Below are 27626 nucleotides of genomic sequence, written 5' to 3'. Positions count from 1 at the left end.
CAGCAGTTATATCTGGTTCAAGAATTATTTGGCAAAATGAAGTTGCTTCAAGTTGTTTATTTGCTGCTCTTGTTCAGTTTCAGTTTTATCCATTCTTCTCTGTCCTTTTTGGTGCTCTGCTCATTTTCACCACCTCTTTCCTTCCACAAATACTTGAATAGCTGCCTTCTCTAATGCTATCTTGTTTTTCTATCCATATGTGCAAAAAGCATAACTCCTCAATTATCTCAATAAGATTTACTGGAACAAACCTGTTCAAAAAGGAAGAATTAAAAAATTATAAATAATACCAAGATATTTAGTTCCCATCAAATCTTTGCTTCTGTGCAACAAGGTAAGCCCCAAGCAACCCATGAGAACATATCATCATTGCAGCCTGCTCATAGGAAATCTATGAAATATCCATTAACACTGATGTTCTGAATTTTGAGAAGCCTAACACCCTGGACTCCTTTATCCATAAAAATATGAATGGTATGGAACTCACATGGATGAACCCCCGTAAAGATGATTAGAAGTCTTTTTGCTAAAACTGTAACACGAGCAGCTCCATGCCCATCTTCAATAAGGCTGGATCACTTTATTCCCACATCACTGCAAAATGTCTATCAGTATTTGAATACAAGAAGAAAAGTGTGATGGAAAAACTGTATTTTTTTCAGAGTTGTGTCTTTTGTTGTTGTCGTTTTTCAGAGTTTTACAAGTATTTCGGTTGTTTTACTCTGCTTTTGTTAAAGACCCATCATTTTAGGTGGATGACAGGTCAGCCACGAACCAGAAGTGTGTCCTGCTGGCCAAGAAGGCCAATGGGATCCTGGGGTATATTAAAAGGATGCAGGTGGCCAGCAGGTCAAGGGAGGTGACCCTCTCCCTCCACTCTGCCCTGGTCAGGCCTCACCTGAAGTACCTTACAAAAAAGACAGGGATCTCCTGACAGAGTCCAGCAGAGGACTACAAAGATGATAAAAGGCCTGGAGCATATCCCCTGTGAGGAAATGCTTGGAGATCTGGGTCTGCTCAGCCTTGAGAAAAGATGACTGAGAGGAGATCTTACTGATGTTTGTAAGTATTTTAATTTTTTAAGTGTGGGAGACAAAGGGTCCTGGTCAACCTCTTTTCAGTGGTCTGTGGGTACAGGACAAGGGGAAATGACCATAAATTTGAGCATAGGAAGTTCCACACCAATATGCAAAAACCTTCTTCACAGTGAGGGTGATGGAGCACTGGAATGGGCTGTCCAGGGAGGTTGTGGATTCTCCTCTGGAGATGCACAAGACATGTCTGAACACCTAGCTGTGCAGCCTGCTATAGGGACTTGCTTTGCAGGGGGGTTGGAGTCAAAGATTTCTGGATGTCCCTTCCAGCTCCCACAATTCTGTGATTCTGAGGTTTTTAGATATAAGTAATACATTCCTTAAAAATGTTGTAAATAAATGCCACTGGGAGTGTAATTTTTACTTCTGACACCATAAGAAAATACGCTTTAATTAACGTTCTGTTTGGGAGACTTTCTGCGTACTTATAATCCTGCTACTTCAAAACACATTGACTGCTGTCCAATCTCCAATGAAATCAACAGAAGAGGAAAGTTATCAGTTGTCATTAAGCTTCTGCATGAATAACAAAATAAACTTGTTACCAGACAGAGGGGACTAACCAAAATATTTCTTCTACCCCTTTAACCAGAAAGAAGAGCAACAGAATGATAAATTCATATGGATTCATATGAATTCACTGGGATTCATATGAAATCCCGGTCACAAGATAAGTTTGACTGGAGATAATTTGCACAAAGAAGAATTTACCTTACAAAGCACTAGCAGCTGAGCTTTAAAAGTCACATTGCTATATGTTCACTATATGGCTAATTGTTTATTTCCTACAAAGGCAGGTTATCTTTGAATCACTAGTTATATTTTGATACTCAGTGTACATTTCTGGTAAGCTTATGCCCCAGCTACCTCCAGTTTTCTAATAGTTTTGAGGCATGTGCTGAATAGCGCCTTCATTAAATCTTGCTGTGCCTCTACTTATTTAGTATAAAGCATTGCTTCCAGCCATAAGTAAATTCAGTTTCAGTTGACTGCAGTGATGGATTTCAATGGAAATTGGAAATGGAAATACTACCACAGTACCTCTTACTGAACTACATCCCTTGGTAGTAAAGAATATCTTTAACTGTCTTTTCACTCTGAGGTTAAAATATCACATTATTATAAGATTCCGTAAGAGTATGCAAACTGCTATGGTGAATCATAGAATCACAAAATCCTATAATGGCTTAGATTGGAAGGGATCTCAAAGATTAGTTCCAGCCCCATTGCTGTGGGCAGGATTGCCAACCACTAGATGAAACACAGAGAATAACAGAATCATGGAATGAGATATAATGAATTAAAGGTGATAACTATCTGCTTAGGTGTGCCATCAAGTAATAGGAACCGGCAAACAAAAAAGACTTCTAGGATCATATATCTACATCTAGGATATCCAGTAAAATAAAGCATCACTATGATCTTTGAGAATAAAGCATTCTAGGATTATTCACTACTGCAATCAAATAAGCACTGCTGCAATCAAATAACTATCTACTCACTAAATCAAAGCAAATTTATAAATGATAAATGCTACCGGGAGAAACTTGAAGATTATTGCTTTGTTTCACATTTAGGTCCAAATTTTCAGTCCTGTCCCTCTTAAAAATAAACAAATAAGTAAATAGATAACTTTTTAAAATGAAGATCAAAGCTTGACAATAGAATTACTAAATAAACTGCAGTTATAACATTTAGAGAGGTAAGCCGAAGGACATTCAAAGGACATCATTCTGGATTGTAGGAGAAATTTCTTCTCAGAAAGAATGGTCAGGCATTGGAATGGGCTGCCTAGGAGGTGGTTGAGTCACCATTCCTGGAGATGTTCAAGAAATGTTTGGATGTTGTACTAAGGGACGTAGTTTAGTGGGGGACGTTTGGACTGGATGATCTCAGAGATCATTTCCAACCTTGGTGATTCTATGGTTCTTTGATTCTATGACACGTATCTGAGGCAGCAAGTCTTCTCGTGGAGCAGGGCTGAAGGGAAAAAACGTGCAAGAGCAAATCTATTGGATTTTAGAAGAGGAGCAGTGAAATTTCATGTTAGTGGCAGTTCACTCATATCTTCATAAGGCAATATTTTGGCTAGACTGTAGTGCACTTTGTGACCTAACAGTGAAAACTTAAATAGAAAATATGCCACTGTAATAAGCCCCCACAGTAAAAAAAATAATAATAATATTAATGCAATGAAAAAATTCTTCCTTCTGAATTCAGTGAGGACTACAAAGATAGCGATTATTAAAGAATTCAGCCAGTTTCAAAACTGACCTTAACATGGAAAAAGCTAGGCAGAAGCAAAGAGAAAACAGATTAAAAATTCAATGCAGCATTTCATGGCCCTGGTAACCTGGGACTGGGATACTCAAGAGCTACTGACAGCTTGCATTTCAAAGCTGATTTGTAAAGTTGCCAACAGGTCAGTAATCAGTAACTTTACAGAGCATGCAGCTGACACAGAAAGCCAAAAAAGAACAACAAAAGACATAATTGGATCTTAGGACCCAAAAGATGCCATGAATGCATTCATTTTTGGCACTATGCATGCTGCATGTTGCGACAAGATATGGTTATAATGAAAGTGATTTGCATATTTTTCATGAAGTTTGGATGCACTGAATCATAAAAATAACCCCCCTAACATGAAGCTATTTCACTGGCTCTTGGAAATCTCATTTGAGACACAGACAAAAACCACAGAAGTTAGCAACAAAAACAAAAAGCAAGAAAAAAAGAGTCTGTTAGGTCATCATACACATTTGCCTTTAAATGCAGAATTATTTCCTTCAGTTTATTTGGAAGTTTTGGTTTTGTTTTTTTTCTGGGATTTTTTTTTTTTTTTTTTTTTTCCTTCTTCTTCCCCCCAGGCTTTAAATGGCTCCCATAAGCAAAGCCTGCATTAGATTCAGAGGCAAACTTTTAAGCCTTTGCAAAAGGAAACAAACAATAAAGGAAGTCAACAAAGTAACCACAGACAACTAAAAACTTCATAGTAGTTGAATCTTCAGACCCAAATGTGAAAGTTCTCTTGTGGCTGGTTTTAGAGAGTTACTAGATTTGGAAAGGACTAAATATAGCATATCTGGGCCTAGCAGGTAAAATTCTTTCCCTCTTAATGTCCCTTTTTCTTTCTGTTTCTCATTCCCCTTGAGGGCAGGTTGTGGCAGTCTACATGCAGAGGTTTCTGGGCTGATGACCACACACAGAATCAAGAGCCACATCATAAGGCACTAGAGTCTGCTTCTCACAAATCTAATTAAGTGGCATCTTTAGATTAACATTTCAATTGCCGGCTTTACCAGGTTCTTTCTTTGGTAGATGCTGGACCAGATTTACAAAAATTGAGCTTTTGGAAATACAACACAAACAGACTCGGCATGAACATCTACTTACATCAAATATCTGCTTTTGGACAGGGAGAGAACAACGCTGACAAAAAACATTCCACTACTCCCAGTCCTTCACCACAGTGGCAAAAGTGCAACTAGCAGCTGGGGCTCAAGTAAAGCTAGAGGAAAAACCGAAGGCTTCATTCTCCCTCACAGAACAGATGACTAGAGGTCTCTGGCTCCTGTTGAAGTGTATACGTAGGGTCCAAACCTAGGCATGAGCAGCCAAAATCCTTCCAGGAGTTTTATCTCTCACTGCACTCATCTTTGGCAACCCTTAGCCTGAAGGCTACAAGATCTGAGGGGAATTAAACTACACTGAGTGGCTCTGGACAGTCTGGTCTAGTGGTTGGCAACCCCACCCACAGCAAGAGGGTTGAAACTAGATGATCTGTGAGGTCCTTTTCAACCCAGGCCATTCTATGATTTTATAACCTGGACTGTTATTACCATGACCTCCTATTTTATTATGTTGGCCCATCATGTCAGAGGTAGATGTTGGTGGTATGGCAGTAGAGACTGACCCTTCCTGGCAATGTCCTGCTACATTCTGTTGCTGTGCAACAGATGGCAGCAGAAATGGAAGTATACATGAAGCAAAATTACAGGACTGAACTCCATGAAGAAAAAAAGTCCCCACTGACATTCATTGACACTTGCTGAACATTTATGGAGACCAAACAGTGTACGCGTGCACAGTGAGGTAGGGGGTGATGCATTTCAGCAGTGGTAAGAGTGACTGAAAGACAAGTCATGTTCCAAAAAGTCATGCATAACTGTCACACATGAAAATGAAAAATATCTGTATCAGCTCATCTACACATCAGCTGATGGTAGTAACCACGTTGAAGAACATTGCTTTGCCCCTGAGAATTTGCTCTATTAAGTAGTGTTATTGTGTTCTTCACAGCTGTTGCAGTATCCATGGAAGTAAATACAAGGCATTACTTTTGCAGCAACATACATACAGAATTCGAATGTGCAATCAGTCTAAAGATTTGTGGGCCCTCAATTATCAGAATAGCAAGCCTCATTGTTGTGGCTTCAGAGCAAGTAATGATCAGCTTTAGGTTTTCGCTCTTGAGGAAATTTTCCCTCAGGTTTATAGGGAAAAATCTTGCTTGTTGTTACTAGATAGAAACTGCTACTTCCACATTTCAACAGCAAACAGCAATGCTATAAATGAGTTCTGATGACCTGCTGCTATTGGCACACCTACAACATTATACCATAGCATTAGCCATGAGTTTTCTAGATACCTTGGATGTACTTCTTGTTTTCTCTGCCAGATAATCTGCAGCAGACACGAGACTTTTGTATGCAGAAAGAGCAGAACGACAGATCTTCCATGGTAACATGAACACAGGTCTCCTCAATGCTTTTCTGAAAAAGGTGGCAGTTCAGGGAAAGGCAAGAAAAAGAATCTACATCACCTTCCACAGTTGTTGTAAACTAAGTGGTTATAACTATGAAGTGCCATGAAAAGAAGTAATGCTCTTCTGTTATTACAATGGGAAGATCCCTCTTCTGTCCCCAGAAATGCATTCTGAATGCAAATTTATCCATTCCAAGCTCTTGTGAGGGAAGAATGTGATTTATTTTTGAATATGCAAAAGCAAATTGATTTTTTTATTGGTCAAATACTCCTGGAAATAGGAACCTTACATTACTGTAAGCCACAAGTGCAGGCCTAGATATTGACAATGTCACTGTCTCTGGAATTAAGGAAACTGGTGCAAATAGTAAATTGAAGGTACTTAAATCCACTCAAGGTTTGACTTGAACAGGTCATAGAACCAGTCAGAATCCAGGGCAAATAATTTCTCACCCTAGACATATTCTTCCAGGTCAGAGGGCAATTTGTTTGCACAAACAGAATAAAAGATACGGTAGCAGTTTGCTGCCTACACTACTACCAGGTCTGATGCTTAATTTGCAGTGACTTTTTAGCCCTTTCTACCAGCATTTGGAAGGAAGGCATGCTGTGATGTGCACACATGCATGGCTAACGTAGCTACCTAGGAGATGGGCATATCTTGTCAGGTGCTCAGTGAAAGAGTCAGGAACACACAAGAGGCATTCTTTGCTTGTCCAGCACTACTCATTCCCATGATTTAATAAACCAATGACCTGTCACCCTCATTTCAAAAAAAAAAAAAATCTTAGCAGATGAATTCTAATTGTCCACACACATATGAATAAGATCACGTAAAGAGTTGGGAAAATGTTGAAGCATGCAACCCCCCTTTGTGTAAGATACTAATTGATGTTGCTAAGAGATAATAGTTATTGCATCATTTCCAAAGTCAGACAATTAAGCTCAAAAAAAAGTTAATGGTTCAAAAATCTCACTCCCATAAATAAAGTGTGACCATACAATTCCTTTGGAAACAAATGCATTACAACTCCTTTTTAACTCTGACCCTTAATCAATACTATCAGCTTGACTTTTCAGGAGTACTTAGGTCTTAAAGTTCTGCAATATTTCAGGATAAACTCTTCATGATTGGCTCCTCAGAAGATAAATAAACCGGTTTTATTTTCTATAGGCAAACTAAATGAATGCACTTCTTAGAAAGAGAATGCGAGAAAGATTTGTATGCACATTAATGTCAGATATTGATCAATCGCCTGCCATATATAATTTGGTTATTATCTGATATTGTGATTATTCATTGAATTCCAGGTATATAACTCCAAAGATATAACATTCATCAAATTTGAATGAAATAACACATGGAGCATTGACTACCAGATATTTTTTTTTTAAGTTAAATGTATCCCTTACAAGAAAAAATTTTGGAAAGATTCATCTCATCTAATTTTTAAGCCATCTGAAAGTTGGATGCTTAACCTAAGCTAGTCAGTTAAGTTCCTGTACAAGCCATGGAGACAGACTGTGATAGAAAGCAATTCATCCAGCCTATATCAGACACCTATCTTAAGAAAGAAATGAATTGCCTTTTGGAGGAACCTATCTTTCTCCATTTGCTATATGAGGAACCTGGACAAATAGCTTGAATGAAACCCCTAACTTTAGAGAGCTAAAACATAGTGAAGATGAATTCTACTCTAAATCAATATAAAACAAATAATACATAAAAGCTACAATGCACAAGTCAGAGTTAAGGCAATTGTGATGAAATACACATTTCCTTGCCCTTGCTAAGAAGAACCTAGGGGTTTTGTGTGCCAGGAACTTAAGATTTACAAGGACCTTAAACTATTCATTTCCTTGATTTTGAGTCTGTTGGTTCTAAGCGATACAATAAGCATCCATACTGTTTATCACTGAAGTCTTCCATGTAGTTTTTCGAAAAAAGTATCAAGTGTTGTTTTGTTTTTTTGTTTGTTTGTTTGTTTTTCCCCTTTTATGAACATGGAAGAGGTCAGAAGCCCTGAAGCAAGGATAGCAGCACCTCTTAGATTACCTGCCAGTTAAGCTAAATACAATCTCATCTTCTTAGGCTTGGTGGTAATTGCGCTATCCACATTTCCTTTCAAGTCAGTTATTTTAAAAAAACATATTTATTCCTTCAGCTCCATTTTTCATGTGTGTACAAAAGAACCGTTTCTTTATCATAGCTTGCTGCTACACAGCTTTCTGCTTTACTTGTTGAGACCTCTTCCCTGTCCTGTCTTCTCCTTGAGACTCTTTTCCTAACAAAGTGGTCTGCCTGGATGCCAACAGCCCCTACTGGTCTCCTCTTGTTCCCCACTCACTGCAAACAGTGGAAAAAATCATAGTTCTTCAAGTACAATCAGATGAAAGAAGCAGTAACCTGTGAGAATAAGTTATAAACTGCTGCTTCCAGCGGAAATCAGAGCCAAAATGCTCAGAGCAGCAGAACCTGCAGGATAACACAAAAGATAGACTTAAAAATGTCAACTTAATGTCCCAAAAACTTATGTCATCTGGAAATTTTGGATGGATTGAATCAACTACCTCTTCATTCTTAACATTTAAGCAGCATTTCTACTACTGTATAACCATTCAGGGGTTAAACACAAATGTGAAGTTTTAATACATCTAAACAAATTTAAAACAAAACAAAAAAAGGCTGATCAGAGCAGAGAGGTTAAAGTCTTTATCACCAGCTTTACTGACTCCTAAGTGATAGTTCACTCTGTATTCACAGTACTGTGCATACTACTGGAACATGCTGCCTAGAGAATGCCCCACCCCTGTAAGTGCTCAAGGCCAGGTTGGATGGGGCCATAGGCATCTGGAGCTGGTGAAAGCAACCCTGCCCGTGGAAGGGAGTTGGAGCTCAATGATCTTAAAGGTCCTTTCCAACCTAAGGCATCCTGGGACACTATGTTTCTATTGATTCTATGTTCTTAAAGGCTTTCTTCAGCAATACATTTTTGTGTGTATTTCAAATAGATTAAATATACACAGATTACAGTTAAATATAAATAGACTAGAAAGGCCTGGACTAAAATACTCTGATGCTTTGTTGTAGACTGAAATTCAGACCAAACTTTAAATTCTTCTCTGAGAAGATTTTTTGAGCAACAAAGAGCACCTAGAGAAGACTCACAGCAGCAAAGTAAAAACTGTGTATTACAGCAAATTAAAGTTTGTTATTAAAAACACAAAGAGTAATAAAAATTAGCAAAAAAACAGTAGCTTTCTGAAACTTCACTACCACTCTACATATTCCAAAAGCCATAAAACTTGGCCAAGTCCTACTAAATTCGCATTCACTGAATATGTAAAACACATTTGATTACCCACTCCTGCTCTCTCATTAAGGTGATCAGAGGTGATTCTTACACCTCTTTGGAAATCATATTTTCCTAATGCAAAGGTATAGGTGATGCAGGCTGTAAGCATTTTGCAGTCTAAGACAGGGTGGGTAACAGCTCATACATAACCAAATACCTCAAAATAGAGAATGACTGGAAAACACCTACAGCAATGCAAGTATTCCCCTATGTTGACCCACTGACATTATTGTGAAAGGAAAATAATTCTAGATTCACACCATAAATATCAAATGCTTACGGAAATATAAAAAAAAAATTAGCATAAATGGCTTATGAAGATAAAAGGAACTAGAATCTCCGTGAATTCTTAATTTGAAAGCGAAATCTAAGTCCTTAAAATTTCTTTAATAACAACATACTTCTATTTCATTTGTATTTAGCATTTGATTTTTAGCTTTCATTCAAAACAATTTTTGTGCTGTGCATCTTCAAATTCTAAGCAACTATTATAACAAAAAATCTTGGACTAAAATGGGAAAACTCCTTCCTGCTTGAGCCACCACTGATTCATTTGTCCCAGTACCTAGTTCACCACATTGATTGAAAAACCCTGTTTAGATCATCATTGGAAATACTTCCACTGTTCAGTTTTAGAGTATGTTAAACCACAGTATCCCGTAGTACACAGAAACCTTAAACAATCTTCAAGACTCAGATACTAATAAGGTAGTAGAAACAATATATATATATTTTTAAATAGGAAAGCTGTGAGATTTAAAGTCAAGTTTTTGCTAAATATCAGTTATTCCTCTCAATACAGGAGTACCTAGATGAAATTCCATGACCTGATTTATGCAGAAAGTTCAGACATGATGATCTAATGGTCCCTAATGGCTTAAAAATCTATGAAACTGCCAAATGACTTCTCCAGGGCCGGAGGGTGAATGACTGAGAACCAACGAATTGTTCATATCAACAGGAAACAACTATACAATTACTGTGTTCTCCTCTATCAGAGTAAATACCAAAAATAGAGCAGGAAATAATTTATTAGGAAAGAGGTCTCTGACTATTATGCTACTTTTGATTATGATATGCTATTTCCGGGGGAATTTTTCTTAACGAGCAAGGGTATCATTGAACTACTAATATTGAAATTCAGTCAAATCCACTACACGATGGATTAAGACCATTTTGACTTTGCTCATAGTATGTAAATCCAGCATTGAAAATGATTAAGCAAATACCTGGATGTACAATGCCACTGTTTTATTTGCACATGTAAGTGAAAAGAAATCTCTGCAGAATTTTCTTGGGGCAAAATTTTTAGGGAAAGCAGGGTCTCTAGTGCCCAGGATAGCCAGATGTTCAGACAATAGCAGATCTCTAAAAGGTCACAATGAAAAAGTACTGTATACTAAAGGAATGAAGCATTTAAGAATATATAGGTTATAATTTGCACTTCAGATATTCTGTTATGAAAACCTGGTCTTGATTATTAAATGTATACTGTATTTTACCATAAGAATTAACAAAGAAAACACATCTCATCTACTTCAAAGGTCTATACTGGGTTAATGTGTTGAACTCAAAAACAAATCTGCAGTTATTTTTCCTGTGTTGTCTCTCTTAGGATGAATTCCATTAAAAAAAAAAAAAACACTGTGTGTATACATGTGTGTATACATATATATTAAAAAATGCAGTTCCCCAGACAAATCTTTACCCCCATTTTGAAGTCTTTCATGAAAGAGAGCAACAGCACACGACATCATTAAGAAATCCTCTGGTTTGTGCGTTATGTTAATTCTGTTTTCAGGTTCAGTTTTGTATATGCCAGTATAACTTCATATTTTGCCTATAACATATGGCTATGAGGTTGCGATTCTGTTTTGACTGTTAGACAGAATATGCTATCCTGTTTTTAGCACATGCTTGTTCTAAAGCTTGGGTCACAACTATTATATTTGTTGAAGAACTACCTCTTGAAGAATAACTCTCAAAACACCTTGCAAACAGTCCAGCCTGTTCAAGTCCAGCTGATTATGAATCTGACAGTGCAATCATTTGCAGTGGGCACAGACGCCATCCTGGCATTGTAAAAAAAAAAAGCTGCTGCAGAGAGACCAGAGCCTCTATTTGTGCGTTAAGTGATGGAGTGCTAGTCGAAACCACACTGAGCCTGGGATTTCCAGCCTCTGACAGGTTGTGACTTGTTTTCCTGCCTCCCCACCTAGTAAGGGTAGATTAACTTCAGAAATAAAATATACCTTCAGAAGTCTTAGAAGGGAAGGTGTTTTAGTAGGTCCAGTGATTAGTTTTAGGTCATGATTAGTTTCCCACAGTGTGTAGCAAGAAATATCATAATGAAGATGCCATCGTGTCTAGTATTGTTTTAAAAATATGTCTGCCACATAAATGGTAGAAACTGTTTCAAACACCTTTGCAGCTCCTCTGGAGGACCTGTGTCAAGAGCCTCACTACCTTTCTTGTCTTGGTTCAAATCATAGGACATATTGAGCTTTTATTAATATTTGCCATACCCTAAAGACAAGCAATAAAATATAAATAACATTTGTTTACAATATTGTAAAGTTTGAGCCTTAAGATGCTCTCCATCTCCTGTTAACAACACTGGGGCAAGGATAAGCCTGATCCCAAAAGGTTGGTTGCCAAATCCATTTAAAGTTTCTGGGTAAACCAGTGAAGATGGATGCCAGTCCTGGTTATTTGCAATCAGATAGAAGACAGGATGCCATCAGGGAAGCTAATGGCCCGTTAGCTTCTATGTGAGGGCCAGGCAGGGGACAGGAGAATATGGACATGCCAGAGACTGTGGGAGCAGCAGGGAGGGAAAATGCATTCAGAAACGGGACAGCAAATTGAGTGAGACTAATGCAGAGACCAGGAGGGATGCAGAAGAGGGGCAGACAAGCGTGAAGATGAGGACATGGAGTCAAAGTGCAGGGAATGTGCTGTAACGGGATGGAGGAAAATGCCAAGTATGAAATAGTGAGACAAGGAGGAAGGATGGAGGTCATGCTGTGGCATGGGAGCTGTATGAAAACAGAAGATTTGAGCAGGTGCTCCTCCTGCAGCAGAGAGAAGTCATAATCTCAAGGGGTCCTGGTAGATGGAGCCTCTTGGATCAGTGAGCAGAAAAGGCTGCATTTTCACAGAGGTTTTCAAGGGTAAATGCAAAGCCTGCAAAAATGCTAGAGAAAAGGAAGGGAGAAATAGACAAAAAAAAAAATTTTCACTAATGTTCAAAAGGAGAAAAAGAAAGGGGAAAAACTAATTTTGATTTAGGAATAAAATAAGATCTTAACGAATTTAAGCAGGCACAAATATGGGGGCTCAAGCTCAATGTTTTTAAAAGCTGGATATAGCAAAAACTGCCTCATCATTTAAAGTTATTAATCCTTTTGGAGGCTTAGTTTTCCATATAACCCATTGTTCTGAGAGCAAAAATTGCCAGGTTTTGCTTAAGAGCTATCATGATTGTAGGCCAATACAAACCAACTAAGTAACTGCCATTGTTGCCTTTTTAGGAGCTTACTAAATATATATCCATCAACACGGGATTGTTGTAAATCAAATTAAGCCAGATGGATTTCTAAGGTTAGACAGTCTTCTTCATTATGTTACATGAGAAAAATAATTTTTAGGATCCTTCTCCGAGGTTTCAGAGATCCAATGGTGTCAGTGTGCTAATATTTTACAGTCCAGTGGCTGCCAAGATTTATCTTTTAAAGGTTTGCTAGTGTCACAGTGCACTGCTATTTTACAGTCCAGCAATTTTCAAGGCTTATCTTCTTGCAGAACCCCGTGTAAAAGCTACAGCATCTCAGACAATTTTGATAGGAAGCATCTATAATCACTGAAAGACTGAGAAGTGTTTGGGGCTGGACACACTAATAATCCTCACTGCTTTCACAGGAGATGTCACCTTTTACTTTGTAAGCGTTTTGCACTAAAAGTCCCACAGAAAGGGAATCAAAACTTTGGGATGGGTGAGAAGTGCTGAATAGGGTTGTGAACAAATGGTCCAGAAATTACTGCAGGTTTTTTTTTTTTGTTGTTTTTTGTTTTTTAAATTTCTTTTTAAAACAGAAGTTTTCACATAGCTCCTTCCTAACCAGTGAGACTTTTACTGCTAGGGAGTAAAACCTTTAAACACCTATTACTCTTGCTCCATGGCATCATGAGTCAAGTAGAAACCAGAGTTAAGGACACTGCATCTTCCTCTAGAAAGGAAGAAGATTACAGGAAATTTTTGGTTTCAGTTTACTCTCTCCAAAAAGGAGACCTTCACAAAAGGTCTCAACACTAAAAAAAAAAAAAAAAAAAAAAAAAAAAAAAAAAAAAAAAAAAAAAGTCTGGTGTAGGATGTGCTTTACACCCTGAGAAAAGGAAAAGAAACGTTAAGGTAAAAGTCAGGTAACAATACCTAACACATGGAATTTGTACTTCCTCAGATAGAACTCTGACTTTATAGTAAAGTAAAAATTATCCTAAAAAAATGCAGGCAAGTGTATTTTCAAGACTTCAAGCTTTCAATATGTACTGGACATAACTGTTCTAAGGAAGTTAGCTTAGTTATGAGTTTTCTAGAATGACTTTTGCTTTCATAAACTTCTACAGAAAATAAGTTACATAGAACACACTTGGTCTTACTCTGCTCATGTAGTCATTCATGAAGGATGGATTTCCTTCCAGTTAAGGAGTAACTTAACTTGGTTAAGGACTTCTCACAATCCATTAATAGAAAGTTTTCCAATAACTTCTGAGATGTAAGAACTGAATCTGACAACTTGACTTGAATGGTTCTACAGAGTCATTTTATGTTATAACCTATCCAAAGGATAAACTTTAAGATCTTTATCAAAGCAAATCTAAGTGAACTTTATCAAACTGATGCTACAATGTGTACTTCTACTCATACATCTGCTTCTCCTACTTTTCTGATTTTTGCAGGTTCTCCTGCAATGCTCTAGCATTTACATTAAGCCCGAAACATAAGCTTCACAAGTGCTTATCAGAGCAGTGAAGAGGAGGAGCTCATGATCACCACTGAGACTGACTTGAAACATCAATAGAATTCCAAAAGCCCAGACTCTGAGCCCACAGACAATATATACAGTATATATGCATCCTGGAAGTCAGCAAAAACAAAAATGAGCATGAAAGAGGTGGTATTGTTAGAAGTGATCAGAAATCTCACTCCTCTTTTGGAAGAACTCAAATAGATCAGATAATTTAAAAGACACAAAATAAAGACAGCCAAATTCCTACAACATCTGTTATTTCAAATGAGGTTGCCTGCCATGTCAGAGAATAGTTGTTAACAAGGCATTTGCAGAGCTTGCTGAATTTGCCATAGTCATTAAAACCACAGAAAAGGGTGACAAACTGTAGAAATGATGGAAAGACTGAGTTTACTGAGGAGTATCTGTACAAGAGACCCCCCCAGTTAAAACATTCATATCAAAAGCACAGACAAGACAACTCCACAGAAGACTGACTTTCCTGTGTGCGAGCGTCCACACAAATCAGTTCAATTACATTGAACTCTTAGAGAACAGAAAGAAAAAGTGCTTACAGCAATAAGGTACACAGTATGGTTGCCCTTCATGAGACTCAAACCATTTCAAGCAACTAAAAGACACCTGTGAAGAAAATGATCAGTCAAGATCACATCACAATAAAGCAAGATACATACAGTTTGAGGCATGAAATTCAAATAATATATAGAAGCCATGATCACTGTAGAAGACAAATATCCTTGACCACAAAGGAAAGATTTAATCTGCAAAATATACAGGTTGGTTTGTCTCCAATACTTCAGCTGCAGTCCTTCATGTTTACCCACTGTCCATTATTTCTACAGTAATTCAGCTTATATGAAATCCTTTTCTTTGAAGCCTGTTGCCAAATCATTAAGTGTTCCAAACTTTCCAGTACATGGATTTATGAGCAGTTAAGAGTTTCTCAGACTCAGTATTCAGGAAATATAGCTCATTATCTGCTGTAAAGACATTTGGCCAATCTAAGGAAATTCTTCAATAGAAAATTTGTTGTTTTCTATCAATGTTGCCCAGTCTCTTCCCTTTTAGATATTGTAGCCTGAACACTTCTTTTAATATATATCCCACAATGGCACTAATCTCCACTGGAAAAAAATTATTATAGTCTACCTTAGTGTCTTCAAAGGTAAATTTACTGAGCTCATCTAATGGCTCTGATGAAACAGATAGAGAAACTCCATTGTCTGAGTGCAGGTCTTGAGACATATGTATTTAGACAAATGTTTTACCATATTGCCCTTTTCTCCTTACTGGCAAGATGTACCCAGCCTGTTAATGTTAATTCATTTTCTCCAAAATCCAAGGTCCTCCAGTTCTTTCTGCAAACTCCACTATTTGTTCAAAACTCTATTCTTAAACAGCAATTTCCATTTTAAACTTACAAGAAATGATCTGAGTGTACCACTATACAAAAAGTTATATTTTCTGAACCATTCATCTTCCACCTCTTGGATAATTTCCCCCCTTGTACTAAATTAGTGTCATTTCTATCAAAAGACTACTGTTTCGAAACTTGTCACTGGCTGATTCTCTAAACTTTATTAGCAGTTTCTAACAGTATCTTTTATTTACTGGACAATTTTTTGGTGCTTCAAGGTAGTGCTGTAGCAAAGCTATTTCACACGTAGTTTTGGAAGATTTATTGTCTGGAGGCAATTTTTTTGTGAATGGACTTTCTGTTCAGGTTACGTACAACATTGTTCATAAAAGCATCACAGAGAAGTGTATCTTACTTTGAGACTGCAGGGAATCATTTTAAATAATGCTGCAACATAGACAGGGCCAGCTCTCTGATAAAAGATCAAGAAGATGTGCAAAGCAAATCCCATACACGTACTACATCAAGCTCAACTCTGAGTAAAGTTATTCATGTAAGCATGTTTGTTGTCTCAACTCCTGTTCTTCTTGAGTGCATTTACCATTCTTGTCCACAGTCCCAGGTAAAAACAAAACAAAACAAAAAAGATCTTAGCAAAAATAATGCAAAAAAATAATCAAACATCTCTTCAGCTTAAAATTAATTATTGTAAATTTAGTAAACTAGTTTCTGTAAGAAATATAAGGAGAAGAGTAAAGAGCATCCCAGGGAGGGCTACAAAGATGGGGAAACGTCTGGAGTGCAAGGTATACGAGGAACAGCTGAGGTCCCTTGTTTTTCTCAGCCCAGAGCAGAGCAGGCTGAAGGGTTAGGTTCTGCACCAGAGGGCAGTGGGAATGGAACAGGCTGTCCAGGGTAGCACACATGGTCCCACACTGCTGAGTTCAAGGAGTATTTGGATAGTGCTTTCAGACAGAATTAGAATTTTGGAAGGTCCTGTGTGGGGCCAGGAATTGGTCTCAGTGGTCTTTGTGGATCCCTTCCAACTCATGATATTCTATGATTCTATGTGCACATGCTTATAAATGTATACATGTATTCTATGTATGCATCTACAAGATAATCAAGCATACGAGTTATTAACAGTTCTCCAACCTCTGCATTATGCACAATACAGTGTACAACCACCAACTTTTAAGCCTGTCCATTCTACAGAATACAGCATTCAGCATATTATATTACCTTGCAAGGTACAGCACTTCTCACTCCTTCCCTCACAATATCATCTCAGCCTGGCATCCTGTACCACGTATTTTTTAATCATAGAATATGCATTACTAAAAAGAACATATCAAACAACAGTGTTTAAGTTAATGTTCCCACATCAATCATGTTTTTAAAATAATTTTGCTTTGTGTGCCCTAATTGAATCCTTTGAAAATAGGAAAAAAATAAATGCCAGAAAAGATGCATTTTCTGTTGACTTTTAGTTACTCCATCTGAAAACAAATGGTCACTAAATAATAGGAAGAATAACAAAGGAAGTTTTCAGTAGAAAGCTGCAATCTCCCATTAGTGGGGATTTTTAGGGGCAACATTTTTACTCAAGTTGTCTGTGACATACACAACTTTGGAAAGAGCAAACATGAAACCACTGGCACTCCAATGACGGGCGCAAGCTCAAGAACCAACCACACATCCCTGCCTTCAAAGTAAAATTTGCTCTAAGAAGTGAACATCAGCTAAAAATTATTTTCAACTCACTATTGGTCCTCTCACTCCTTTTAAGACTTTCTCCTCCAATGAGGGTCTTAACTGTGACATTTCTGATTTGCATAAAGAAAGTGACCCAGACTTACCTGATGTAAGGGTTTAGCATAGAGGGACCTAGTTTCTGCAGGAAAGATTCAGTCCTCATTGTACAAATAACAAAAGGTAGTTAAGAAATTTAGGGTTTCCTTTATCATTAAGCAAAAGCACAGCACTCTAAAAACCACATTCACTGCAATTTGAGCAGTTAAGTAATATAATTATGCCAATGCTTACCAAAGAATAATATAGCACAAGTCAATTTCCTGCACAACTCTGACATTGTATACTGTTCTTTTGGTGATCTGCATAACTTTCAGCTTTATCACATTTGGCTGCTAAGCCCTCTCAAACAATTACACAGTTCAGTTATTTTAAGTAAAATAGATTTGTCACAATTCTTGCTCCCTACTGACCGCTTTGCAGATGCCAAACAAAGGCAGGTGTGCAAAGGCAAGAAACTGCTTCAAATACCACCTTGGCTCAACAAAGGCTGCATAGAATGAAAATTGACAGACAGAACCAGATGCCGCAGAGGTAGCATCCTCTTTCCTTTATCATCTCATCTCATTCCTCAAGGCAACCAATCTACTAACCCCTCCACATCAGTGACAGTAATCCTGTACGAAGTAGAGTTGCCATCTAACCATTAAATGGAAGCAGCAGTTGCAATAGTGCTGAAGGTGCCTTTCCTATCTTTCCTTTTAAGAAGATCAAACTTTAGGACATTCTGGGAAATAGGAATTATTAGATACTTTCTGTGAAATTGCATCTTTTTTAAGATAGCAAACAGGCAGAAGCAGAGTCACTGGTAACTAGCTCAATTCAAGAAATTATGCTGACAAATTCACAGGGAAAGATTACAAGTAATATATGTACAAGCACACAATGTGTGCTGTGCATGTTTGCTGTGTGTACAAGCACAGAAACATTTAAATGAGAAAACAGGAACACACCATTTTTTTTCAAGGAAATACCATGTGAAAAGGTATGGAGCTAGTAGTAATAGCATATAGGGATTGCTTGTCCCTATATAAACCCCCACACCTGGTAAGCCACAGTTCTTGTCTAATGTCCTTTCTTTCCCCAACATAGTTTTTATAGTACAGAAATCAAATATATTAATGTCATCATCACATACAAGCAGACAATTGGGAGTTAGATAACATCTCTCCAGGTCATCTGCATGAACATGTAGCACACCCACATGCAAAGTTAATGCAAAAATCAGAGACGGAGACAAAGTACGAGGCTGTGGATTAACCAGTGGCTTTTTCTCCAGCTCCTTCCACTTGTTGTCCTTCTCCTAAGGCTACTTCAGCTGCTGCTGCTCCACATTGCTACTTGCAGTCTGCAGCCTAGAGTTTTCCCATATCTACCTTTTTTTCCTAGAAATGTCCATGGGCTTTACATAGAGCAGTGTTCCATAAAAAAATACTGAAACCACTAGTCAGTCTTCAGGTTGGCAGTCTTCTTTTAAAACCCATTTGTATCTTCTCCAGTGGCAAATTTTATCCCTTGGTACAACTCACAGGTATCGCCTTTTCTTAGGTATAATACTTAGGACTAAGCACTGGTCTCTATGAATATAGACCTCAACCACTCATCTATCTTCTTTGACAAGAATGACTATTGAAGTGATAAGATCTTGAAGCTTAAACAACCAGAGGACAGCTTATCTGAACAGGCAAAAAAAATATATTTCCTATCAACTAAAAATTGTTTTTCCACCTCTGTGGAATAGAGGTAAACAGGTCTTAATTCCTATGAAAATACTGGTGCATAGTCTTGTGAATCAGTTCAGAAACAAATCAGAAAATCTTTCCAGTAAATGCTTTCTACGGAAGGGCTCAGCCATATAATCCAGTCATGCAAAATAATGCTTTTAGTAAGTAAAAAGCCAAAGTTTTCTGCAACACATTCAGTGCTTCTACTAGGTCTGGGAAGAACATTCTCAGCAAGTTAAGACTCTAAATAGTTCATTCTTCCTAGCCTTTTTACTTTAAATACAATTTAATGTTTAATTATTTTCACACTGAGGAAAGGTAATAAATACACTGCTCCGCAGGGAATTATTTGGTTGCGCCATCAATTTCAGAGGCAGCCAGCCTCAGGACTTATGATCAGCCAGTCAATCAAAGTAGCTACTTCATTTGCGCACTACCAAAGTTCAAATTCACCCAAAAGGGTTATTGGAAACATTGCTTAAACACCGAGATAGGCGTCCTCGATCATCCCTTCTTCTGCTTGTCTTTGACTTCTTCCACTGAGAAGCAATACCAGGATCACTGCTGCTGGCCTAGTGATGATATTCACTGATGGGACCAGATATGCACCCTTCTCAAAGCTCCTGAGGACTAAGTGTACCACAATTCTTGTACTAAAAACAATAACAAAAAAAAAAAAAGCGCATATAAGGACCCAAGAGGAAGAAAGCACATCTCTGTACCTCTCTTTTGAATGCCTGACCACCACCTGGGACCATGACTTACTACCTCTAAATGTGAAACTCACAAGCTTCCTAATCAGAATAAGCATCTCTTAATTTATTATCCTCAGACTGATTTGTCTTCCATGACTTTTCCCTGATTGATTACAAATGTACGCAAACTTTAAACATCAATGACCTCCTGTGCCAAGGAGTCCTCCAAGTGAAGTGTGATTTGATGAATTGTATCTTTTGCATCTAAAAATTTGTTCCAGCAGACTGGGCTGGCCAAATTTATCTTTAGCCTGCCATTTACCTCCATGCCTTTGATTTTTCCTTCCTTGAACTCAGACAAAGATGTTCTGTCTGTGTAAGTGTAAGGGTTACATTCACTATTCTTCAAACTACTCATACAATCCTACAAGGCTTAATAACTTTTTTACAGGCTTGATCACAAACAACCCCACTTCTGACTGTGAGTCAGCTCTTTCAGATTGACGAGAATATTCAGAACTCAGAATTTTGTTTCCATGACAGATAAATCAACTTCAATTTCAGCCTCACTGATAACTAGTTCCAGGAGAGGTGGAACTACTGAATCTTGGTCTCCTAAGGCTTCATCAAACTCTATGTTAAGATCCCATGAGCATTTGGGGTTGGGGGGTTGGACTCGATCTCTGGAGGTCCCTTCCAACCCCTACAATTCTGCGATTCTGTGATTTTCTGATGTCTAATACATGCTGAACTCAAGTTGCAGATCAAGAGCAATAACAGATCTTTTCAATGTTATCCAATAATCTGATATTGTTGATAGTTCTGTTCTCCCTTTGTATGTACAAGAAGTCAGCTGGTGGATTTGAAGGAACTGCCTTAAAGGCAGCTGGAGCCAGGCAGAGGATACAAAAATTGTAAGATCTATACTCTCTTTTTTTTTTTTTTCTTTTTGCAAACATAGCATCAATTTTGACTGCTGTTGCTGGGAATTCCTCCCATCATTACATTTTTTCCAGGTTTTAGACAAATTATTTATATTCCATTAATTTCAGCAATGAAATGATACACTTACCACAAAATCTGAAGTTTATATACTCTTTAATTCTAACTTAGGGCGTTCAGAAGGGTTAGTCTTAAGAAGTTTATAGTTAAAGACAAGATTCAAAATTTATATCCTGCACAAATTTCTTATCAAATATTAGGATCATCATTTCATGGCATGAATACAGGAAATCCTGAACTTCACAAACAGGATAGCGGGTGAGAACAATTCTCTTACTTATATCAAACCTTTATCATAGTCTGTTTAATAACTAACCCTTCATAGCATTTAATCCATCTTTAAAGTAAATGTTTCCAAGAACTCCTAGAATACTGGTCTAGCGTAAAAAATGAACGTAAGTAGGCGAACACATCTAATGATTCCTTCCACTGGCTTGCCACCTACTCTGTATTATTTCATGTGCCCATCCTTGGGGTGAGGATAATTTGAAGTGAAAGTACTCCAGAGGAGGGCGACTAAGATGATCAGGGGGCTGGAGCACCTCCCCTATGAGGACAGGCTGAGGGAGCCGGGCTTGTTCAGCCTGGAGAAGAGAAGGCTGCGGGGTGACCTCATTGCAGCCTATCAATACCTGAAGGGAACCTACACCCAGGAGGGGAGTAAACTCTTCAAAAGGGCTGACAACAGCAGGACTAGGGGAAATGGTTTTAAGTTGAAGGAGGCAAGATTTAGGTTGGATGTTAGGGGGAAGTTCTTTACTAGGAGAGTGGTTAGGCCCTGGAACGGGCTGCCCAGGGAGGTTGTGGATGCCCCGTCCTTGGACGTGTTTAAGGCCAGGTTGGACGGGGTCCTGGGCAACCTGATCTGAATGTGTATGTTTGGTGGCCCTGCTAGGCAGGGGGGTTGGAACTACATGATCCTTGGGGTCCCTTCCAACCCGGGTGATTCTGTGATCTGCAAGTACTAGATGCTCTTCCATTAGTGCTGCTAGAGTAGGACAAAAATAAGCTAAATTTCATTCCTATTTACCTAGGATATATAGTACCAAGGACTCAGTTTACATTTCACTGTTAAAGTGATATTTTATTCCTAGATTATTTGTATGTTTTTAGCAACACATAAATAATGACTCAAAAGTTAATCTTTCACCTACTGGTATATTAGTTTAAAATGTAGAATGAATGAAGAAATAATGAAGAAAGAAATAATGGAGGTTTTACCACCATATTTCAAAAGCTAAATTATTTCTAGATCTTTGTGGAAAATTCCCATATAACCGTGGGTGGAAGGACAGAAGCTTGTTAAGTAATTCTGAGTTCATTTTAGGAGACTTCCATTTTGCTACACAGAAGTATATTTATGTTTTTAATTAAAAAAATAAAGAGGCTGTAAACTGCTGGTCAATTTTGCAATGTTTTTTCACTTTCCATTAATGCAAATATAGAAGGTATATTTCATAAAATAAATATATAGAGCTAGGATTCATTTGGCAGGCTGATAGTCTCCTTTTACAGTACCTAGCATAACAGAGCTATGACCTAGCTGATGCCTCTCAGCTCTTCAGTAATATAAATGTTAATAAATTCCATCAGTTAAAACGCAATGTTATGAGAAGGATTACAAACAGGTACTTATGTGAGTATTATCAAAGAGTTGTACCTATTTCATATTACTGATCAATCATTAAACACAATAGGGAAAAGGACACCAACCAGGGGACTCACATGGTGTTTTTCTTTTTTATATGTAACAATGTGGACAGTATTCAGAAGAGACAGATTAATCAGGATTTACTTTTTCAATCTGTCACTTTTACTGGGTTAGCTGCACATCAGACCCTTCTTCTCACTGTCCATCTCACAGGTGACTCCCTCACCAGTAGGTGGAACATCTCCATCCCTCCTGAGGTTAAGACCTGCAGAATCCTGACACAGCCAAGTCTCCAGCTGCAGCAAGTTACTCTGATGTCCACAGCAAAGCCCCCTGATGGGATATATATATATATTTTTAAAATCAGTTCCACTTCCAGTAGAGAATGCAATGACTCAGAACAGCTTAAATCCCCAAATCAAAAGCAGACAAATACAGCTTATTTGATCTAAAATTTAAGTAGGTCTAATGTGTGTCAGAAACCAACCCTAGAGAATGGAAAGAGAGTAGGATGCAATACCACTCTGTACTCCTCTCCCTTTCCTGTCAGATCTTGAGATTTCAGATATGCAAAATCTTTCAGTGCAACAGAGCTCCTAGTTATTTCTCAGCAAGGAACTGCACTAGGTAACACAAGAAAACCATTTAAAAATGTTTTCTTTTATATATTAATCCCATCGTAAAGCATCTATACATCTGAGAAGTTTACGACATTACCTGTCCACCATTTTCTGCAAATGGAATATGAACCAACAACTAAAAAAAAAAAAAACAACAAAAAAACAAACAAACAAAAAAAACAACAACCAAAAAACAAAACCAATAAAACTAGAGAAAGACTTATTCAGTAGACAAAAAAACTGCTGTCATCTTGGCATGACTGTAAGTCAACCAACAGACAGTCTCCCAAAACAAAACACAGTCCATGTATTAAAGTTTTAACTATCCATTCAGTAAATACATTAATACCCTTTATGCTATCTTTCTATGGACACGTGAGATGGCCCTTTGATCTTGTGGGGACATTCAAGGAGAGTAGCCCAGTTTATATTTTGGCTTGCTCCTTTAAGAAACAAGGACATTAATGTGAGTAGAGAACAGTGACAAAGTGTAAGAGAAATATACATACAAAACTGCTAACACATTGAACTAAAAGACAGAACACATAGCAGTAGTCAAATTACCATGTGTTTATACTGAGTAGAAGTATACTGCAGTGCGTTATGGAGTTGCATCTGCTTGTTCTCAATGACTGGTGGCTAAAGTAAGGCTCTTTGTTTCACTTAAGCAAAGCGTAACACTTAGAACATGTTTGCTATAACATACATAACAAAAAACAAACATTGGACCTTGTGTAACTTGCCCAGGGGTCTCACTGAGCACAATTCCAAGACAAGAAAAAGGTTACACAAGGATACTGGCTCAGGCAATACATATTAAAGACTTAACGGCAAGTTAAGGCATAGAAAAAATTGCACAAAATTAGGGGATAGTTTTTTTAGGTTTGATTAAATGGCCATTATTCCAAATAGATATTATTAAAGAATATGAATTCACATTTCTGGAACCACAGGATTTTTGTTTAACCTCATACAATGCAAGGATGCAAACCCTCAGAAGGAGGTCTAGAAGAAACCTGAAAAATTTCTAAAAGCAAGGAGCCCAGTCTTCTTCAAAGGCCAAAATAAGGGAGGTTGATGAACAGAGGAGAAGAATGCATCTCCAGGATGCTCTTCAGCATCTTAAGTAATATAGTAATAGAATGATTGTTTCAGCCTCCCTTTAGATACAGGACAGGAATTTCAAACTACCATTTACGTTACTGCAGTGACTCCTCTTTACCCATTCATCGCAAATGTATATAAAAAAAAACCAAAAATCTACAAGTAGCCACAATATATTTAATGTTGATTCCAATCATGGCCAAGCTCAACATTTAAACCACTAGACTGCTCAAAGAATATTCATAAGGGAACACAGTAATCCTCTTTTCCATATCTTTATGTATTGTTATGCATCATTTTTTGCTAAAAATGACTAGCAGATATAGTTGGTGAGTCACTGCCCAAAAGGCAGATACTCCTGTAATTGATCATTAATGTGTTTCTTGTACCTTCACCTTGTTGCTGTCAGGGACATAATAATCTATTGGACAAACTTATACTAGTCCAGTGCAGCAGTGATTCCTAGATGTTTTTGCTCAACCAAAACATTAAGTATTTAAAGACATATGCAAGCAGTGTTTGATGATATCCTATGGAGTTCACAGAGGGATGAATTTGTTGTTATCGCTCTTGTTCCTTGTGAAGGTTTCTGATGCTGATCATAAGATATCCAGTCATTTTTCATCTCCTGCCCTTATCTGCAGCTCCTGTACTACTTCAAACAAGCCACAGAATACTGCCCCCCCCAAGAAATAAAATATTATTTGGGATGATAAATTCTATCATCATCTTGTTGCAAAGACAATTTAAAATAGTTAAAATAGATATGCAAATTACAGCAGCTAGCATTCAGAAACATGCCTGCAGGAACATCAGGTAGGTACAATCAAGGAAGAAAAGTGTTGCTGTATTAAAGGCAGCACCTTGAATTTAAAGACAGGGGTCCAGCAGAGGACTGCAGAATGCAAATTCATTTGTTAGACTGCTCATTTACATACAATTAAAAAGCACAGGCCATAGCTCAGAGAAGCACTGTAAATATGCTTAAGATCATTCCTTCCAGGAAAGAGGGAAAGACATTCTCTACATGCCTCTGTGACCAACAGCAGTGAGACGTCTCTGTTGCAGACTCCCATCAACAAACCCATGCAAGATTTGAGGACTTATATAATGCAGAACTCACAGGTTTTTTTCTCATAGATCTGTGATATACAGACAGCACAGACTTCTTCTAGAAAATAGCTACCACTTCAGTGATACACAGGCTACATTGAAAGTAATGTCTCCTGTTTATTTCTATGGAAATTACAACAGCTACAAAGACTACAATAACACTACTTGATAGTGCAAACTCTCAGCTGTGGTGAAACATTTTTGAACAGTCATCACCACTAGCTATGTATTTTCACCAGCAATGAACAAGAGTCAGCATGCTATGCTTGTAAAAATCTGTACCAGCAGAAGTGTCCCACTGTCACTACTGCCAAAATGCACTAATCACCACCTCATTGTACTCACACCCACTGTTTGGCCTCCATAAACTTCCAGCAAATATTAGTCAACATTAATAGATGCTTGTCCTGCTTACAAAGAAGCAAAATTGCTTCTGATAGGTCCTTGGTGGTACCAGACAAAGTACTCACACATAAGCCAATTGTCACACACACAGAAAAAAGAATGGAACTCACCTAATTGGTGAACAGACTCTCAAGCTATACAACCCTGTTTCCCAGAAAACCTCAGCACAAGAGACACTCGCCCTGCAGTGGCTGGCCCTTATATGACTCCAGGGAGGTTCTACCCTGGGTGCACCTCCTCTGGTAACATGGGGAGCACAGGTGCAAATACTTTGCCTGTTCTCCCTAGGCAAGCCACAGCCCTTCACCACTTCAAGCTGTGAACTAACAGTTCCTCTGTGGTGCTATTTTTCCCTGTAGAGGAATTCAATTCCATATCTTTGCTTCATGTGCACCTCCATGGCAGGCACCATTGTGTTGGATTATCCTGCTGCTGCTATCTGCCACATAGAAACAAAAAGTAACAGAATATTGGTGAGAAGGTTCAGCCTCTACATCTGTGGCCTTTGATGTTCTGGGCCGGTATAATAACACAGGAGGCATTACTTTTGGAGCAGCCCTCGTAAGAGTTACTTGAATTAAAACCATCCATAAATGCATGTCTGCAGTCACTATATTCTGCAAGTGGCTTCCAAGGAAACATTAAAGAAATTGTCACAGTAAAAGTTCTTTTCTTATTGTCAACAATTGCAATAAATTCGATTTACTTGGGTACTTTTGTCAAAAGCTATTAATGTAATCTATTTCATTTTCTCTTAACTGGGTGTTTACAAGACTTTTTCTATAGTGAAATATAATTTGGTTGGAATAAAATTTTATAATTTGAGAATTTTATATATAGTCACTCAGTCTTGCAAGCTGTGGCCAAGCTATGATTGAAGACTTGTCAAGTTTTAGTGCATTTTAATGTTTTGGAAAGGTTGATTTGCAACATTGTGTGCAAAATAGTATTAGTATCACACATTTAACAACTTGAAGAGACTTTAAAATCTAAGCATGGAAAGAGCTCACGGATAAGAAAGGCACAATTTCCACAGAAAGAATGTACTCACGGATGTAAAGAATATGTAAACGAAATATGCTTTACAAATTGAATTAGAATATCATTGGAGGAATAGAGGTAGCAATAAACATTATGAAAGAGTGTGTGTAAGTGTACATATGAGTATACATACACTTACAGATAAATTCCTACAATTTATTACCTTTCCCTTACTCTCAGAAAGGCATAGAAACACCTAGAGAAGCTGGAGAACTGGATAGTGCCACCAACAGTGCCAATTGAAGCTGCAGTGGCACGAGGGAAATTCGAATATTCTGAGAATAGACAATAAGGAGAAAAAGTCAGTATTTTTCAAATGTGTTCTAATTTTTTTTTTCTTAAAAGATAAAAATATTTACTTCAGCTTTATTATTTCATTTATGCAAACATTTCATAGTTTGCATATTATAAATTATATCAAACACAGAATGTATTGACTTTGAAAACCAAACATTTTAATAACTTATTGAGACTGTATTAGATATATGTATATGTATATCCCTTGCAAAACCTTTCAACTTTCTTCAATCACCACTGTCTGTCAGAAAAGCTGTTCTGCAAAAATTTCTTAATTAACTGTAATCTCAAGTCTCACCCACATTTTAATGGGTGAGAAAATGCCAGAATTATTCTCTGCTGTGACAGGTGTATGCCAGGCAGGTGGACAAGGAAGTGTGCAGTTATATATAGGTTCATGATTTTCCTTCACTATACCTGTAAGAAATAAAGAGTAGTTAAATCACTCCCGTGAATAATGCCCCAATACCTTCTTAGGCAGAAAAAAAAAAGAAGAAGAAGAAGAAGAAAGAAAAGCAAACCCAAACCAGGCTACTATTTTGTTCCTACAGAGTTGTG

At 37.7% G+C, this 27626-nt stretch overlaps 1 long non-coding RNA gene across 1 annotated transcript; it reads right to left on the bottom strand.

Annotated features, from left to right (window-relative positions):
* LOC125689122 (uncharacterized) lies at window positions 1–25884 on the bottom strand. Its single transcript, XR_007375054.1, has 3 exons — window positions 25841–25884; window positions 5746–5869; window positions 1–251 (listed from the first exon to the last, which is right to left on the bottom strand). It is a non-coding gene; the product is annotated as an uncharacterized LOC125689122 (long non-coding RNA).
* Window positions 25885–27626: the final 1742 nt, after the last annotated feature.

The sequence above is a fragment of the Lagopus muta genome, chromosome 2, assembly GCF_023343835.1.
Source record: "Lagopus muta isolate bLagMut1 chromosome 2, bLagMut1 primary, whole genome shotgun sequence".
NCBI classification, from domain to species: domain Eukaryota; kingdom Metazoa; phylum Chordata; class Aves; order Galliformes; family Phasianidae; genus Lagopus; species Lagopus muta.
Note: the sequence above shows the minus strand (reverse complement) of the source record. Positions and strands in the feature narration are given on the sequence as shown.